This window comes from Pinus tabuliformis, chromosome X (assembly GCF_031772625.1).
Source record: "Pinus tabuliformis cultivar Carrire ecotype Pingquan chromosome X, CPIR1, whole genome shotgun sequence".
Classification (NCBI taxonomy): domain Eukaryota; kingdom Viridiplantae; phylum Streptophyta; class Pinopsida; order Pinales; family Pinaceae; genus Pinus; species Pinus tabuliformis.
The window spans coordinates 1007896389-1007912515 of NC_142308.1; the positions used below are offsets into that span (position 1 = coordinate 1007896389).

General features: G+C 34.1%; 1 pseudogene; it reads right to left on the reverse strand.

Moving 5' to 3' along the window:
• Window positions 1-2862: 2862 nt before the first annotated feature.
• LOC149143164 (DEAD-box ATP-dependent RNA helicase 20-like) lies at window positions 2863-12730 on the reverse strand (annotated as a pseudogene).
• Between the last annotated feature and the right edge of the window lie 3397 nt (window positions 12731-16127).

Consider the following 16127-nt stretch of genomic DNA (forward strand, 5'->3'; position numbering starts at 1 on the left):
GTAATATGCATTTTCAATGTTTTCCACGCAAGAACTAAGGGAGGGTATTCAAAGCAATGCTTCCATTTTTTGTTGTGAGTTGTCATTGTGAGTACCTAGGTGTGATTCTAGAAGTAGTTATTTCCCTATGTGTGTGAGTTGCCTATAAGTCATAGATCGACCTTCTTCAGATATTATCATCTATAAGTCAATGATCTAATTATTATTTATGTATCTTCTTTATGTGATCAATAAGGGTAGAGTGTGTAATTTGGTGTGTGCACAATCTCTTTCCACTCTCTCTGAAATTTCTCCCTCTCTCAACTTGAACAATAACTATATCATTTCATAAAAGCACCAAATATTATTTATACTATTTCACAAAGTGAACTTCAATAATTTATTTAAAATATAAATAAAAATTTAATTATATGTAAACATGGAAGAGTTTAATATATAAATAAAGTTTATGTTTTATTAACATTAATGAGAAATTAATTTTTAATGAGTTTAAATATAATTTTTACTTTCATATAATTATTTAAATTATAATAATAATATAAAAGGATATCTAAAGCATACAAATTTATGTTTGTTCTCCAAAAGTATGGAAGATGAATAACAACAACTTCCACTTTATGATCAAAACTTTAATGTTGAAACACCCTCTTTTATTTTGAAATACCAATCCATAGAGCATTGGAAATTCTTTTCTTTCAGAGGGTATGGAAAGATAACAACAAAAACATCCACTATATAATTCAAACCCTCATGTTGAAACATTCACGTCATTAGTTTCTACCTATGACAGTGTAGGTACTATAACATTGACTTGACCGTTGACAAGTTATTAAATCATCCATTAACCATAAGGTTTTACGTCTTAACCAAAGTTTATTACTGGAAATTTTAACCAATGTTTTGAAATCACCCATTCACCCTCTTATTACATGTGTCACATGCCCCGATGTTATTTCAGTGAGGGAAAGCTACTTTATCTCAAGTTTTTTAAAACAAATGTGAGAGCAAGTTATTTTATGCAAACTACAAAAGTTCAGACCAGGAAGTTATTTTATGGAAATATTTTAAAACTAAGAATGCATTGTCTATTGCATTAAATATCCAAAGCTAAATCCTCCACTTCCAGTGATAGGCCACCAGACCACCTTTCGCTTCTTCTCACCACTTGTAACCTCCTCTATCTCTTGTCCCCTATCCATTCCATGCAATAACCTCCCACGTCTTTTTCATTCCTCTTTCCCCTCTTCAGTATATCGAAAACATATTGTTCTTCAAATTGTTCTTATGTTGCTGTTGGTTCTTCAACTTAATCTAAGAAATTATCGAAGATCATGTTAGACAATGTTCTTTGCAATGGTTGAACTCACACTACTACATGTAGGGGGTTTTAAGACAATATTTAGGACAATATTTGAGTCAATTGTCTTAACTTAAGACAAAATGAAACTTGTGTATTGTCTTAAATATTGTCTATAAGCGGGTGTCTCAAAATATAATGTCTCAAAAATTTGTCTCTATAAAGACAATATAGAACAAATATTATTATTGTCTCTATAAAGACAATTTGATTTGTTTCTCTAGAGAGAATTTCATTTGTGTCTCTTTAGAGACAATTAAATTTTTGTCCTTTTAGAGACAATTCCATAATTCAAACTATTGTCTCTCTAGAGACAATATAAAAAATTATTTTTAAAAAAATAAATGTCCATAATTCAAACTATTGTCTCTCTCGAGATAATAAAAAAAAATATTTAAAAAAAATAAATGTCCATAATTCAAACTATTGTCTCTCTAGAGACAATATAAAAAGTTATTTGAAAAAGAATAAATGTCCATAATTCAAACTATTGTCTCTCTAGAGACAATATAAAAATTATTTAAAAAAAATAAATGTCCATAATTCAAACTATTGTCTCTCTAGAGACAATAAAAAAAATTATTTAAAAAAAAATAAATCTGCTCAAACTATTGTCTCGGATTTTCTCCTACCAATCTATCTATGTATCCATCTCTATCTATCTATGCATCCATCCATCCATTCAACTATATGCATGTCTGGATATACATATGTAAGCTTGCAGATCTATGTTTTATAGTGTGTGCTCTCCTAAAATTTGGGATATGCGTGCATGCACATTGCATTTATAGGGTGTGCCTTGGGAAGTATGTATCCATTTTGACTTTTTCTCCATCTCATTTGCAAGGAGAAAAGATATATCGAACTGGTTAACATTAAATAACAAGGACTTGACAATTACTGTACAATAAATAAACCATGCTCATCCTGATTCAGGGACCAAATAAATTCCCTGGGCCATTAAATCAGAGAAACATACACCAGAGAAAATTCAGGAAAACAAAAATATTCGATAATACAAAAAATTACAAGCTACACAGGCAGCATCCTCAAAACTACCAGCACTCTAATTGCACCTCTACTTCAATTAGGTCTTTTTGAGCTTTATTCCTACGATAAAATATTGGGCAGTCACGACTGCAATAAGGATAGGACATCAATGTAAGTATAAAAGAGATAGTAATTGTAACAATTAGAAAAAAACATCTTATTAATTAAAAACAAATCCATGATCACACAAATGTTACAAAATACATCCATAATGTAAATTTAAATCACGTTATAAAGATGCAATACTTGAAATATAGCATTCAAAAACCTTGTGCGAAGAAAATCTTGGTGCAGAGAGCCTTGGCACCGCTGACATTGTTTCCATAGTTTACCAAAGAGCATTTCTAATTCCCTCACTGGCATTGATCAAATATTAGTGTCATATGATAGAAAATCTAGGTGAGAACAATAGACACAAGGCCTACTTTAAATTCTCCAAATAAAGAGTAATGGTATTAGAATACCAGCGTACCATTCACAACTGTTTTCTGATACAATTCTGCTTCTCTTCCTTTGCAATGTGAACAAAGTGTCTGATCTTCTTTGCTGCAATGGAAACATGAAATCAGCTAACATCATGAATTTCAGTATGAAGCAACCTAACCAGACATTCTTATTATAAGAAAGCTAGACAGTTTCTTACAAGGAGAGCAGGCATGGAATCATGCAACCTCATATATTTTTCCACATCAAAAAGATGAACCCTAGTAGCTTTCTAAAGCGCCAAACTGAAATAATAGTTACTCTCAATTGTGCACTACTATAAGCAAGGAAACCACATGCAGGACACCCTCTACCTGTATTAACTAAATACCTGATAGGTGTTTTACAACCAATACAATTGAATTGTTTCTTGGCAAATTTCATAATTCCACTATTTGGAGTTGATATGGAAACTGCTCGTGTGTGACTACCATGAAGAAGCTCCTTGATTGCATTCTTCAAAATGGGCTCAAATATTCTCAACAACGACTACAGAACAAAAACAAGCACTAATAAAAAACACTTAGCTGGAAATAATTACTATCTATCAAGATATATTTGAAACACTGGTGAAATTTTCAAAAAGAGCATAAACTGCAAGTGATGATGCTTTGGTCTTTCACCTTGCTCAGTTGATTCTCCAGATAATATTTTGGATCAATAGGGATGTTATTCTCTAGTACGTAAATTGGATCCTCAGATTTCTCATATGCGTGAGCCCAAGTAAACACATTAGTCATTATAACCATAATCCCTCTGTAAATTATTCCTCCAAATAAAACATAACAAAATAATTAAAATAACCATTTTTTAGTGCAATATCGAGACTTATGCTGAGCACAGAAGGGGTTAGTTATTACCTTGGCACCTTTTGCAGCCTTTATGATGACATATGGAACACGATCACCCACAGTTGGAGCAGTTGCAACATCCCTCTGTAAACCAGTGGCAGCTTGGCTTTAAAACACGACATCAATTTAAGAAATCCAGCAATGGACTCATTGTCAATAAAAAGAAAAATATTACAAGAGTCTTTAGATGCACTGCAGTAATAAAAATAGAGATATAGGATTGAAATGGAACCAGAAGGCATTGCACCATTCATTATACTTGTTCTGAGAAGTTATTTCCAGTATTTACCTTCCGCATGCACTCAGCTAGTTCCATGTGTGCTGCCTTGACTGCATAGTCATCTCTAGTCCTTGTCAGACCCTGACTCAACAAAGAGATTGTTAGCACAGGAAAACAACAATGCCCTTAAGAATATGTTGATAGCCTTCATAAAGGATATGAACTGCAAACATCTGTTTCTGCCGTAGCTAAACAGTAATCATTTTTTCTCAACATGAGATTAAAAATGCAGATATATTATATATTGTCATGTTTTGATTCTCTTCAATTGTATAAGAGCCTCCCTTGACACTTCTTCCTCCCATTGCTAGCAGTAAATATTGACTGAATCCCTTCCAAGTACAGAATGTGGGGAGACATTTTGATGACGTAGGTGATTGTTGTACGGGGGATCTATTAGATATCACTGAACTAGTGAAACATTGCGTGAAAATATCACCAACCCCCACCCCTAGATTTGTCATCAACTGTTTTCTACAAATCAGCAAATGTAAAATTGATTCTCCAGAAGTTAATTTATCCAAGCGGATTGTTTGTGTACTTAAAAGGCACATTCTTTCCAAAAAACATGAAAGAAGAGAAGCATACCCGACACCAAATCTAGCAACTTCACCTGCATCAATAGTTACAAAGACGTTAGTTTATGATATGTCATTTTATGAAGTCCATGTTTGGACAATTTTGATGTCTAATTGAAATTTGCCACAAAGTCATGAAACCTATCTAATTTAAGCATAAACAAAGTAAAAATTGGTAATTTTAAACAGATTTGGTATTGAAATAGATTGTTGAGAATCATTTTAAGTAAACTCACCATAGAATTGAATAAAACAAGATGGAATAAAAAAGCGGATCACCATCAGAGCAATCCACATAAGGCTCTTCAAGGGCCACCATCCTGAATGCCATGAGTCACAACATTCATGCAACTTCATAGTTCCAACTGTTGTAATAAACATAGAGAAATAAAATATCTGAGGTGATGTTAAGGTAAACAGTTCAGACTCCAGAGGCCTATCGCTATGGTCCAATACTGTTAGGGAAAATAACATGCTTGACATCGCACGAAGTGCACAAGATGCATGTGCCACTTATATTCAAATGGCATCGATACGCGGATATGATTTTATGTAAGTTATTTTGCCATGGTTATGCATTTGAAAATTGCCAAGGCCACTTGCATGTTAAAGCCCCCAGAAATAATCTGGTTTGTAACTAATGGGTGGTTAGTTCTGCATGAAAATTCAGACCTTGATACTGATCTGGATTTACCTTCTGTGAAAGACATGATGCCACTTCAAACTTAAAAAGCTCATGACAAGAAATTAGAATCCGGTATCCAACGTGTTTAAAAGCCAAACAACTTGTAAGGCATATAAATTTTAAAATTGGATACAAAGCAGCTCAGGCTGACTCGAAGCACACCTTCTGTACCTAAGTAGTCATGACCTCCTTGACAGCCTTTCAAATCTGTAAAAACGAAGATCTCAAATTCATATATATATAACGAAGAAAACGACATACAATGTAAATTAGGTTCATTTTCCAAAGACAAATGTAATTACATGTATATAAAAAGAATAATAATCTAAATGGATGCAGATAAGTTAAAGAGTTATTTGAAAAATTCATGATTTTATGAGAATTTAAGTGAAGCTAAAAATTGTAAAATCATGTGAAATGTCCTGAAGTAGGTATATAGTATATACTTCGAACACTTGAAACCAGGAATATGTAATAAGTGACTTGCTCGCAATGTAAATCTCCTCTCCCCCTATCATATTTTCTCCATTTCAAAAGTAACAAATGGTCAAACAAATTTGGTCATAAACATGCAGAAGGATTCATTTTTCTCACCTTAGTTACCACCAAAAGTGACAAATCCATTCTTTTCATTAACAAGTCAGAAATAGTGTTCTTGACATACTGCACTGCACCAGGTATGTCACAATCACTGAGTATTTTGTGAAGGCACTTTGTCACCAAGTTCTTCACCAGCAGGCAATTGTCCCTTCACACTGTTTCAATGTCTGTTGATATGGAATATTTAAAAGATTAGGAATATTTAATAATTAAGAACGCATCAAATAAATTATTTTTCTAAGAGCATTTCGAGCCTTCACAAACACTAAGGCATGTCTTTGAAACAAAAAGATCAGGTTTGTCACCTTTAGTATCCATTTTGTCATAAGCATCTAGCTTTGTCCACAACAACCCAGCATATCTTTTCTTGTTGATCAACAAGTATGGGTAGTATATTTTTTCAAATTCTAGTTTAATAGGCTGCATAAAAGCATATGCTAAATAACGCACTGATTAGATGCCAAAGATGCACCAAACAGATGCAGATAAGCCACAGAAAAGAATAACTAATCATCTTGTCCTATGCATATTTACAAAGATCTCATGGAAGTGGAATGTCAAAAGAAGATTAGTTTTAAAAAGAAAGGTGATATTAAAACATTCATCCCTACAAAAACATCATTAAAAACTCTAGAGGCTTCACAGATATCTAAAATTCTTGACACTGTACCTTTGTAAATGTACCACTAATATAATATGAGGCTTCCTTCCCTAGCATCATGGCCTCTTCTATATTTGGTACACCAAACTGTATCATAACTGAATCTGTATCTCCATATACAACCTAGATTCAAATATAAAAATATAATATCAAGCTTTACAATAGAAATCTTGCTTAGGATCATATCATCCATTATGATTTCAAGAACTTGGACTATCACCAATACAACAAGTGTACTTCCGGTCATTATTGATCCAGTTCAAAGGTTACAAATGCCTTTAGTTGCTAAATAATAGCCTATGTCAGCATTGTATTGGTAACCACCAACTATTGTGAATCTTTCTTCAACTAGCCTCTTTGTATGCTCTATCATTTAACGGTCTGACAGGTGGAAAAAAAAAATGAGATGATTAATGATATGAAATTTTAAAACAATACGTAAAATCGATATCATCTGATGGAACAGAGAATGTGTGAAAAGATCAAACTGGACTTGTAATCAAAATTTAATAAGAGGGCCTAAGCATATCATCTTAGTTGTACAAGTACACATGACTAATTAATGCAATTCAAGAACTCGATCTTATTTGTACAAGAATTTCAATTACAGTTCATACCCAAAACATTATGCTAGGAGGAAGAAAATAATTACATGGATATAATTGATGCCCAAAAATAATCAACGTGAATGGCTGATACATGCATATATAGAATAAGAGAGGACTGCAAACATCTCTATCTTGTAAGTAAAAGAAGCACCAATAACGATCACCAGATGGAAAATAGGTCATCTCTCTCTATTACTAAGAAGAAAAATGTTATATTTGGTAATAGATGTAGTATACTCTATTCCTGCACCCAACATAAGAATATACCTGATGCATAAATGAACTCTCAGACTACATGCCTGATTTAATAGTATTGGCTTTCTATGTTTCCCAAGTAGATCCAATTGGGTGATATAGGTATGGCCCTAATGAAATGTCCATATGCAAGACAAAAGCATAGAACAATAACCATGAAATAAGAAACCATGCTTCAATAATGCAATTCCTATTACACAGCCCAAGAAAAGACTTCCATTTGACAGTAGACTACAGCAAAATCTGCCATGTACGGGAGAAAGGTCACATGCTGCAAAAGCCAATCAGGTTGCACTAGAAAGCCAACTCCATAAATTTGGACCAGAGCAATGGCAGAGGCAACGAGGATCCCTGCCATCAAACATAGGAGTTGTATTCAACCACCGCCAAGCTACAATCCATGCTTCAGAATAACCACTAGCAGCCCAAAATCCCCAACTTGAAAAAATCAACCCCCTAAATTTCAATCAATGCATTATTTTTGCACCCCTCCACCCAACTTGTAATGATCAAACCACTGAAAATATCAAATAATTTCAGTTCTAATCCCCAATAACATGTCAATTAAGCTCCTAGAGCTAAAGGCAAGAAGTTTGGAATCTACATAGTTGATCCTATAATCAACCTCCTCTATTCTAAAAAGTAAAGAGATGAACCGTGAATAGGTAATAAAAAGCAACCTTGTAAACATTCTCGTGTACAAAAAGTGAACTTTCGATTCTTTAACACATCAATTTCTACATACCCAAGCCTCGTGTAGCAACATCGGTAGCAGTCATAATAGGGCTCTTTCCAGCCTTAAATTCTGATAAGACCCAGTCTCTCTCAGCTTGGCTTTTATCTCCATGAATTGATAGTGCTGGCCATCCATCCATATGAAGTTTCCTAGTAACTTGGTCACAGCCTTTTTTAGTTTCCAAAAAGATAAGCAAGTGGCTACCATCCATGATGTATTAACCTGAAAGAGAAATGTCTTAATTCATGGGTGCATTTGCACAACTAAAAAGCAAAAGAATAGTTATTATATACTAGAAATTGCACCTAGGAAGGATAAACTCCACCTTGTATACTTCTCATGTTTAGAAACAATCTCCACAATTTGCTCAATAGCATGGTTTGCCTTGAGTTCTTGTGAGCCAATTATTACCTAGAAAGACATAAAAATTCATATAGCTTTAGCAGAAATTGGAAAACTTCCAATAGACTCCAATAATAATAAAGTTGCAAACATAACAGAGACCATCACTTGCCACCCAAGAAAAGCAGAGCTCAGTTTTATTACATGCAGACTTGTAGAAAATAAACTACCTTGTACACATTATGCAGAGATTGCCTAGCAAGAAGCTCGACTTCCTTTGGCCAAGTTGCACTCCAGTATAATGTTTGTCGATCTGGATGAATCTACATACTAGGGAAGATTCAGAATTGGTTATAACAGACACCAAATAGCTCTGATGTCAAAGGGGAGAAATAGTGCAGGAAGATAGGTTAATTAAACATTTTCCAGCAGATAAACATGGATTACAGAAAGATCCGCAAAAGTTGGTCCATACCCCAGGGAAAAGTTCTAAGTAACTAATAATTCACTGCCATCACAAACAAGGTCCTTTTCATTAAGGCACCGATATAAATTCCATACATACATGTGCGTGTGTGCACTATTCAAAGTTACAATTGTCTTGAAACCATGGACGTGAACTTACATTTCTAGACACTACTTGTATTAATGAATTCTACTGTGAATAATCAAAATCAAAATGAGACATTTCTGCTCCCAAAACAAATATTCAAAACCCACAGTTTAGGTTTCAATACCAACCTTCTTCCTTAGCCAGGAAAGGACAAAATTGAGAACACCAGAGAAAAAAAAATAATAATAATAACAACGAAAGAAACAAAATATAACCCAACAAAAAAACAAAATCAGCTTTTTATGGTCTTTTATAATGCATTCTTAACTACTAATGAAAACAACTTTGATATCTAAGTCAATAAGTAATGGAAATCAATATTAAAGCCATCAAACAGGTCATATTGAAAAGTTTACGAGTGTGCAATTTATCCCGTGTAACTAAGCCTATAGTATATATTAAATGGCAACGATACATACTTGAGAAACAAATTTTTTTATCTGTGGTTCAAAACCCATGTCTAGCATACGATCAGCTTCATCTAACACAAGATATGTCACTCTTCGAAAGTTTGTATTTTGTGACTCCAACATATCGATTAACCGACCCGGAGTTGCAATGACAATCTCAACCCCTAAATCCAAACAAGGGAAGAATAAAATTAGAAATTCATAGTGAGATCCAAAGGTTTGAGAACATATAAACAGTGAAGGTAATGAAACAATAAAACATAAACGATTGAGATCTGCGAATACATAAAAGGCTTAGAGTGATGCTACAAAGTAACCTACCTTTTGAAAGATCTCGTACTTGTGGACCTTTGGGAGCACCTCCATATATACACGTATTCTTGATTTTTGACAATGCCCCAAATTTAGTTGCCTCTTGTTGGATCTGGACAACAAGCTCACATGTAGGTGCTAACACCAAGACAATAGGCCCATCTCCTGGATCTGATATATGACAACAAGCGACAACATTTAATATGTAGCCATGTATGGTAGGTGTGGAGGAAAAAGACATTTCCCTCCCATCAAGGGATCATACTTAAAAAAAAAATTACATCACAGTAAAAAGGCCAAGGAGGAGATAAGGCTCTAGACAGTTCAAAGCTAAAAGATCTAATAAAAAACCTAAATAAGGTTGAGCATTAACATGAACAATAGCAGGTAAAAGATATGCTAGTGTCTTCCTAGAGCCTGTCTCAGCAATACCAATTAAATCCCGCCCTTTCAAAGACATAGGCCATCCTTGAGCTTGAATAGGTGTTGGCTCTGTAAAGCCTGCCTTTACAACCTCTTCAAGAACATACTTTGACAAAAAAAAAATACCCGCAATTCAAAAATTAGCATAATTTTTCTTACATTCCAGAAATTTCTTAAAACCACAATTTTGATAATCAGTAAAATATGACACCCAAAATAGATATAGAAAGGCCTGAGCTTTGACTGTTTCTCAACGATCCTATTTTACACATTTCAAATTTTTAGGTTGGATAGAAATCATAAAATATAGGGCAACCAAGTCCAATTCAAGAAGGCCAAAAGACAAATTTCTAAATTATCCTGCATTCATGTACAATTCAACATAGCATTCAAGGAATCATCAATCATCAATACACAGACATGTTAACATGTGAGGGGTAATTTTAGCTAATATAGCAATAAGAGAAACTCCTCCAAATACCAAATACATTTATACATTCAAATCACATGCCTTCAATAATGATATATGATTTCTTTATATACCTAATTAAACAGTGAACATATGGCCCATTACTTATTAAGCCAACCATATTACATAATTATTTACACATAACATAGGCATTTAACCCCATAAATACTACCCTTTGGAATCATATCATATACATTTAACCCCTTATATTCCCTTGGTTCATATCATAAATACATCCTTAAAAAGCTTTGAAATATGAAAACAATCATAGTGAGAAAGGATCTTTAAAAAATATTACAAAGAATAGGAAATTGGCACATTAATATCATACAATAAAGTATCTACAGATTTTGCAAAACAGTCCCTTCTCAGGGATGGGCAACAGAGTCTCGCCGGAGAATACAAGGTCAAAGCATAGAAGCACTACAACTACCCTTTTTATCATGTCAACCTTCAATAGCAATCCCTCATAGCAATTCAGGAACATGGGAATTATAAGGAAGGTAGTGATGTGCTACAATTTAAATTCAGCAAAGACAGACACACAGCCAAGTAATGTTACACGTCCTCTAACTTTGCACTTGTGCTGAGGAAAATCCCTACATAGAATTCATGGTAGAATTAATCTAGATTACCATCCTATCGTTGCCTATTATTTAGAGTGGAAACTGGAGCAAAGTAGAAGAATAATTTAACCTTCCGGCACAAATGCTTAGCTAACAAGGATGGTTGAAACTTTCTCCTCTTCGACAGAAGAGAAAGAGAGTAGTTGGATGCCATGATGTAAAAAATTAATCTCAGAAACAGTCAAACAGGAAAACTTCACACACAAAAAATCCACGTGCAAGGAAGTTTGAACAATTTAATCCCATCACAAAGAAAAAGGTGCACAATAGAAGCCAAGACTAAGTCACAACTAAAAAATTCAGGGATGAAGTGTGGATGAAGCTTATAATCAAAATCGCTTCAAGGAGTCCAGGTCCCAAAAATACTAAGTTCTTGCAAAACCTCTAAAATTAGAGGCTAAATGTATTGCTAGATTAAAGTTACGGGAGGCAACCTTTCATAGCTTCAACAACATATCCCCAAGGAAATGTGTTGGGACCAATTTTCCACCAAGTTTTTGGTATGGGAGTGCAGGAGCAGAGAGACACATATGGAGGGGCATGTCGAACCATTCTCAAGGAAATTTGAGGGGACTGGGACATAGAATTTCCTAGCATAGGGTCTCATTTCTAAAAATATAAAAAAAAATTAATAATAATGGTAAAACCCTAACAATAACAATAGATCTCATGCAAATTCATCATTGAGAAATCCAATGAAAACACCCAATACTGAAAACCCACAATCTTGAAAACTGTTAAGGGCACTAAATTGATATGAAATTCTACTTTCTTCAAGTCCAATGAGGTTGGAACCACTATCAAATATCTTAAAGTCCAATGAGGTTCGAACCACTCTCAAATATCCTAAAACAATGAGTGTTAATATTTAAAAATTTAAATAAAAAAAAGTTAGATATAAGAGAATGTAATGTTATAATGTCAAGTAAAAAAGATAAAAGAGATAAGGGAGAGAATGTGTATAATTACCAAAGTCACAAATTCCTCATAACTCTAAACCCTATCTCTATTCTGTCTTAAAAAGTTGTTAGACAAAATCTTTGTGGAATTCGTAAAAAATTGTTAGACATAAAATCATTTCTTTGGGGAATGGGTGTTAGTTTTGTACCCAGGCATTCCTTTTTTGGTGGTGGGGGAATGGATGGAAAATGAATTATGATGAAGAGACAAATATTAATAATACCTAGAAAACTTGCGTCACGAAAACTTTTGACGGGCTTGGGAACGTCCGAGCCATCGACTGTAATTTCACATCTCTTGCGATATTCCCTAACCTCGTCTTCAGTCATAGAGGCGAGGTCCTCTACCTCCTCGTAGAAATTCTTCTTAAAGGGTGCCAGTTTCTCAAAATCCTGCTTCAACAGTGAAATTAAGGAACAAATAATATACATGTCACAGCAGGTTGAGATTTATGGCACAGAAACCTTGCACACAGAGGTAATATATTAAATTAATGCATGCATGCTATGGGGAATATCTTAAATTAATGCATGCACGTTGTGGTGATTTGCATGAGAGATTCAATGCATATCATATTAATCGAAATCGAGGAACAAAAAAATTATGCATTATATTGAATTCCTTTTAATTATGTGCATTAGGTAGTGCATGTAGTTATACTTGCATGTTTAGAACTAAATTCATGAAGCATCTACGTATTTCCATTGAACACTCACAATCTGGTGCATGAAAAAAAGTAGGTGTATTTACTTGTGCACGTCTTAAATCAAATGCATGACAAGACTTATGCAATTCATTTGGATATTTTAATCCAGTGAAATAATATAGTACGATTTGCCGTGAATTAAGAGGGTAAATTAACAAATTGGCATACCAGTTCGAAATTAACAAAGGTGAAGACTTTTCCTTCACGAATTTAATTTATATAGTTAAATGCATGTAGACAGTGAAAATTTTACAGTAAAGTTAAGTAAATCAATAGATGTATGACACACAATCTTGCAAGAAGACAGAAACTGGAACTGTGCATTTACGTTGTGCTAATACTTTTCATGCTCAGACCACTTAGATTAACTATAGAAAATTTAGTGAATGACAACTGATTTCTAGGATAAGCTCATATATACTATGTTGAAGCAAACATTTTAGCAGACTTCAAATATTAAACAAAGGTCAATCATTAAGGAGGTCTACAAGAACTGCTCCATAAAGGGTATACAAAATAGGTATAAATGCAAAATACTAAACCAGAAAAATCCGCTTGAGTAGTACAACAAAGTGTCAATATGATTAACTAAAAATGTATGTATACATATATACTTCGATAAACACTCATGTATAGAACTAGATACATCAAGATAACCATTCAGGGTTTCAATAATAGAACCATAAAACATTTTAAGAACAGAGCTTTGCAATACATATGAATACCAATAGACCCAAAATAGGGGATAACTTAAGAATTTGTTTGTTAACATATGGCCACTAAATTGTGAGCCTACAACTTGGCTTTACAAAACACAAAACTCTATGAGATGACCAAATAGAGTCTTATAAACTATGTGCACAGTTAAATAAGCATGAACATTAGAATTATCTCATCTTTCTTAGGTTGATACCCCCAAACGAAGTCCAACTTAGACTAAATAGAAAAGATAAGTATTCGAATCAAACATTGGAGGGTACCCTGAGGTAGTCCTTAGAAAATTTATATAGTCATAGTGATAACAACCCTCAGGACCACCATACTGTAAGGCCTTCCATATAGGGAAAAACTTAGCAGAACATAATGGAGAAATTTTAATGTCAAGAATCAAACTCCATGGAGCAGAGGAGGTCGAAACTAGTAAGGAACCAACCTGGAAGCATACAAGCGACAATTAGTGCAGAGCGAGCCAGTTGCGACAGATATCTTCCGGTCCAAACTCCAGTATAAAGCATACCTGTGAGGACCAAACAAACACATATCAATTAACTGTGGACTCATTCAAGTAAGAAATTTACAGCAAACTAGACTATGGCATGCAAATAATAAATTCCAAAACCCTCACCTAGATAAAATTGCTGAGGTCTGTTGCTGACGACCCACCTGGATTCAAGGAAAGAATTCACTAGTTAGATTTGAAGAAAATAAGGGAAATAGACTAAAACAGTCTTAAACTAGGAGAAGCTTAGCCAATAAACTAACCTGGGCGTTGGAAGCGGAAATCTTAAGCGTAGTGGAGTCGTTGGCAAAAATGATGCCCTGGGTCACTACAACACTTGTACAAGAAATAAAACGAACCAAAATTTAATCCCGAGAGTCGAAGATACGAGATTTCAGGGGAAAATTGAGTAGAAAAGATAATTTCAAAAAAAATTACCTGAAACTAGGTCAAGTGAACGCATAGCCGAACACCAACCCTTCATTGTCCCCATGTCGTCGCTCAGAGATCTCTCGTAAGTGGTGGGAAATGGTAATGAACCCGTGACTGTCAAATAGAGCAGTGAACCAGGGCTATGCCCGAGCAATGGAGTAGGAAAATAATTTTGAAATGGTGAAATTAACCTCAAATTAGACCCTGGAAAGGGACAGGTTTATGAATGTGTGTTTGGAAATGTGAAGGAACAATAGCTCTGTCGAAATTGGAAGAGGGAGAGGAAAATGGGAAGAAAAGAGAACTTAGGAGGTTAGGAATAAGATAGGGTTAACCCTAATACATTACAGTTGTTGGCATGGAGCCAAGGATACACAACCATTGATTTGCCCTCAAAACCGTAACCATGAAGATTCGTGCCATCACATACCTCCTCACATGGGATTGGGTGACGAGTGGGTGGATTATTGGGTCTGTGCTATCCATTACACAACTATCGAGTATAGGGAGTGCTAGAGGAAGCAAGTAGGTTGCCACCTCACACGAAAAAGTAAACAAATTAAGTTCATCGCCCTCCATGTGTACAATGGTGTGCAGACCTTGTCATACGTCATTAAATGGCCAAGTATACAACTAGTAGATTAAATCACGAGTCAAGTTGGTGAAAATAATTATAATATATTGAGGTATGTAATATATGGATTAAGTAGGTGAGTTGAGTTTCATGAAAATAATACAAATATGATTTATAATGGTATGTTGAAAAAAAAGGGACACATATGGAGTAGAAATATTGATTTTTAGTACATTAGTTGATGCATTATTATTAGTTAGACCAAGGAAAAAAAAAAAACTCAGATGTTGGAGAGTGATGTCAAGGTTTGTTACAAAAGTATAGTGTTTGTAAATTTGATTGCTACCAAATTAAATGGATATTGTGTTAAATAATTGGAGAATATAGAAATATGTTATTATATAGATGACATTAAAAATATTGTTATATTTTAATTTTAAATGTTTATGGTGCAATAAAGAGTTGGAAAATAAAAGTTAGGATAATATTTAAGAAGTTAGTTAATTCTCAATTCTAACTAGTACAAACAACAAAATCAACATTTATAAAACATTTATGAACTTTTATAAGCTCCACAATGAAGTTGGGCATTGAACTATTACCAAAATATATTGTGATGCTAGAATTTATTATATTTGTCACACTAAGAGGGTTGAAGATGAAAGTAACTTTCTAAAAATATAGTGTGATGCTATAATTTATCATCTATGTGACACTAAGAGGTTTGAAGATGAAAGGCACTTGTGATGCTAGAATTTATCATCTTTGTGACACTAAGAAGGTTGAAGATGAAAGTCACTTTCTCAAAATATAGTGTGATGCTAGAATTTATCATCTCTATGACACTAAGAGGGTTGAAGATGAAAGGAACTTTTTCCTAGAGTGCCATGACTACAC